This window comes from Triticum aestivum, chromosome 5D, assembly GCF_018294505.1.
Source record: "Triticum aestivum cultivar Chinese Spring chromosome 5D, IWGSC CS RefSeq v2.1, whole genome shotgun sequence".
Taxonomy (NCBI): domain Eukaryota; kingdom Viridiplantae; phylum Streptophyta; class Magnoliopsida; order Poales; family Poaceae; genus Triticum; species Triticum aestivum.
In genome coordinates, this window is record NC_057808.1 from 71,350,035 (window position 1) to 71,352,795 (window position 2,761).

The following is a 2,761-nucleotide window of genomic DNA, read 5'->3' on the forward strand; positions in this document are numbered from 1 at the left end:
CCGAAGTTAAGCGTGCTTGGGCGAGGGTAGTACTAGGATGGGTGACCTCCTGGGAAGTCCTTGTGTTGCATTCCCTTTTTAATTATTTTTGGCGCCTCATGACAAACATATCACATGTGCGCGATATATATTAACCCCGTTATATTATTTTTGACATTTGCGATATGTTTTAGCTCGCTGCTCATTGGTCACGCGTCTAGAGGCGGCTTTGTGGCGCGAGGAGCGCGTTCTGAAAGGGGTAAAAAAATACGTGTTGCTGCGGTATAGAGGGAGGGGTGGAAACCGTGGTAAACTCGTCTCCGTGTTTGAGGGGGGAGTAAGTAGTATATATAGGGCATTATCCATTATTAGGCAACGGTTGTAATGGTAGTAAGAATGACAATCATCTTTGCAGTGGACCTGGGAGTGGCAAGCATAAGGGACGAAGGCGGGGGTAACATGTTGGATGCGATCATACCGGCACTAAAGCACCGGATCCCATCAGAACTCCGAAGTTAAGCGTGCTTGGGCGAGAGTAGTACTTGGATGGGTGACCTCCTGGGAAGTCCTCGTGTTGCATTCCCTTTTTAATTATTTTTTGCGCCTCATGACAAACATATCACATGTGCGCAATATATATTAACCCCGTTATATTATTTTTGACATTTGCGATATGTTTTAGCTCGCTGCTCATTGGTCACGCGTCTAGAGGCGGCTTTGTGGCGCGAGGAGCGCGTTCTGAAAGGGGTAAAAAAATACGTGTTGCTGGGGTATAGAGGGAGGGGTGGAAACCGTGGTAAACTCGTCTCCGTGTTTGAGGGGGGGGGGGGTAAGTAGTATATATAGGGCATTATCCATTATTAGGCAACTGTTGTAATGGTAGTAAGAATGACAATCATCTTTGCAGTGGACCTGGGAGTGGCAAGCATAAGGGACGAAGGCGGGGGTAACATGTTGGATGCGATCATACCAGCACTAAAGCATCGGATCCCATCAGAACCCCGAAGTTAAGCGTGCTTGGGCGAGGGTAGTACTAGGATGGGTGACCTCCTGGGAAGTCCTCGTGTTGCATTCCCTTTTTAATTATTTTTGGCGCCTCATGACAAACATATCACATGTGCGCGATATATATTAACCCCGTTATATTATTTTTGACATTTGCGATATGTTTTAGCTCGCTGCTCATTGGTCACGCGTCTAGAGGCGACTTTGTGGCGCGAGGAGCGCATTCTGAAAGGGGTAAAAAAATACGTGTTGCTGCGGTATAGAGGGAGGGGTGGAAACCGTGGTAAACTCGTCTCCGTGTTTGAGGGGGGAGTAAGTAGTATATATAGGGCATTATCCATTATTAGGCAACGGTTGTAATGGTAGTAAGAATGACAATCATCTTTGTAGTGGACCTGGGAGTGGCAAGCATAAGGGACGAAGGCGGGGGTAACATGTTGGATGCGATCATACCAGCACTAAAGCATCGGATCCCATCAGAACCCCGAAGTTAAGCGTGCTTGGGCGAGGGTAGTACTAGGATGGGTGACCTCCTGGGAAGTCCTTGTGTTGCATTCCCTTTTTAATTATTTTTGGCGCCTCATGACAAACATATCACATGTGCGCGATATATATTAACCCCGTTATATTATTTTTGACATTTGCGATATGTTTTAGCTCGCTGCTCATTGGTCACGCGTCTAGAGGCGGCTTTGTGGCGCGAGGAGCGCGTTCTGAAAGGGGTAAAAAAATACGTGTTGCTGCGGTATAGAGGGAGGGGTGGAAACCGTGGTAAACTCGTCTCCGTGTTTGAGGGGGGAGTAAGTAGTATATATAGGGCATTATCCATTATTAGGCAACGGTTGTAATGGTAGTAAGAATGACAATCATCTTTGCAGTGGACCTGGGAGTGGCAAGCATAAGGTACGAAGGCGGGGGTAACATGTTGGATGCGATCATACCAGCACTAAAGCATCGGATCCCATCAGAACTCCGAAGTTAAGCGTGCTTGGGCGAGGGTAGTACTAGGATGGGTGACCTCCTGGGAAGTCCTCGTGTTGCATTCCCTTTTTAATTATTTTTGGCGCCTCATGACAAACATATCACATGTGCGCGATATATATTAACCCCGTTATATTATTTTTGACATTTGCGATATGTTTTAGCTCGCTGCTCATTGGTCACGGGTCTAGAGGCGGCTTTGTGGCGCGAGGAGCGCGTTCTGAAAGGGGTAAAAAATACGTGTTGCTGCGGTATAGAGGGAGGGGTGGAAACCGTGGTAAACTCGTCTCCGTGTTTGAGGGGGGAGTAAGTAGTATATATAGGGCATTATCCATTATTAGGCAACGGTTGTAATGGTAGTAAGAATGACAATCATCTTTGCAGTGGACCTGGGAGTGGCAAGCATAAGGGACGAAGGCGGGGGTAACATGTTGGATGCGATCATACCAGCACTAAAGCATCGGATCCCATCAGAACTCCGAAGTTAAGCGTGCTTGGGCGAGAGTAGTACTAGGATGGGTGACCTCCTGGGAAGTCCTTGTGTTGCATTCCCTTTTTAATTATTTTTGGCGCCTCATGACAAACATATCACATGTGCGCGATATATATTAACCCCGTTATATTATTTTTGACATTTGCGATATGTTTTAGCTCGCTGCTCATTGGTCACGTGTCTAGAGGCGGCTTTGTGGCGCGAGGAGCGCGTTCTGAAAGGGGTAAAAAAATACGGGTTGCTGCGGTATAGAGGGAGGGGTGGAAACCGTGGTAAACTCGTCTCCGTGTTTGAGGGGGGGGG

The 2,761-nt window shown here is 47.4% G+C and overlaps 5 non-coding genes across 5 annotated transcripts; all 5 read left to right on the forward strand.

Moving 5' to 3' along the window:
* The first annotated feature begins 443 nt into the window (after positions 1–443).
* LOC123126726 (5S ribosomal RNA) lies at positions 444–562 on the forward strand. The gene has a single exon (XR_006461951.1). It is a non-coding gene; the product is annotated as a 5S ribosomal RNA (ribosomal RNA).
* Positions 563–935: 373 nt separating this feature from the next.
* On the forward strand, positions 936–1,054 carry LOC123126604 (5S ribosomal RNA). Its single transcript, XR_006461838.1, has one exon. It is a non-coding gene; the product is annotated as a 5S ribosomal RNA (ribosomal RNA).
* Positions 1,055–1,423: 369 nt separating this feature from the next.
* Positions 1,424–1,542, forward strand: LOC123126645 (5S ribosomal RNA). The gene has a single exon (XR_006461877.1). It is a non-coding gene; the product is annotated as a 5S ribosomal RNA (ribosomal RNA).
* Positions 1,543–1,911: 369 nt separating this feature from the next.
* Positions 1,912–2,030, forward strand: LOC123126939 (5S ribosomal RNA). Its single transcript, XR_006462141.1, has one exon. It is a non-coding gene; the product is annotated as a 5S ribosomal RNA (ribosomal RNA).
* A 368-nt stretch (positions 2,031–2,398) lies between these two features.
* On the forward strand, positions 2,399–2,517 carry LOC123126543 (5S ribosomal RNA). Its single transcript, XR_006461780.1, has one exon. It is a non-coding gene; the product is annotated as a 5S ribosomal RNA (ribosomal RNA).
* The last annotated feature ends 244 nt before the right edge of the window (positions 2,518–2,761 follow it).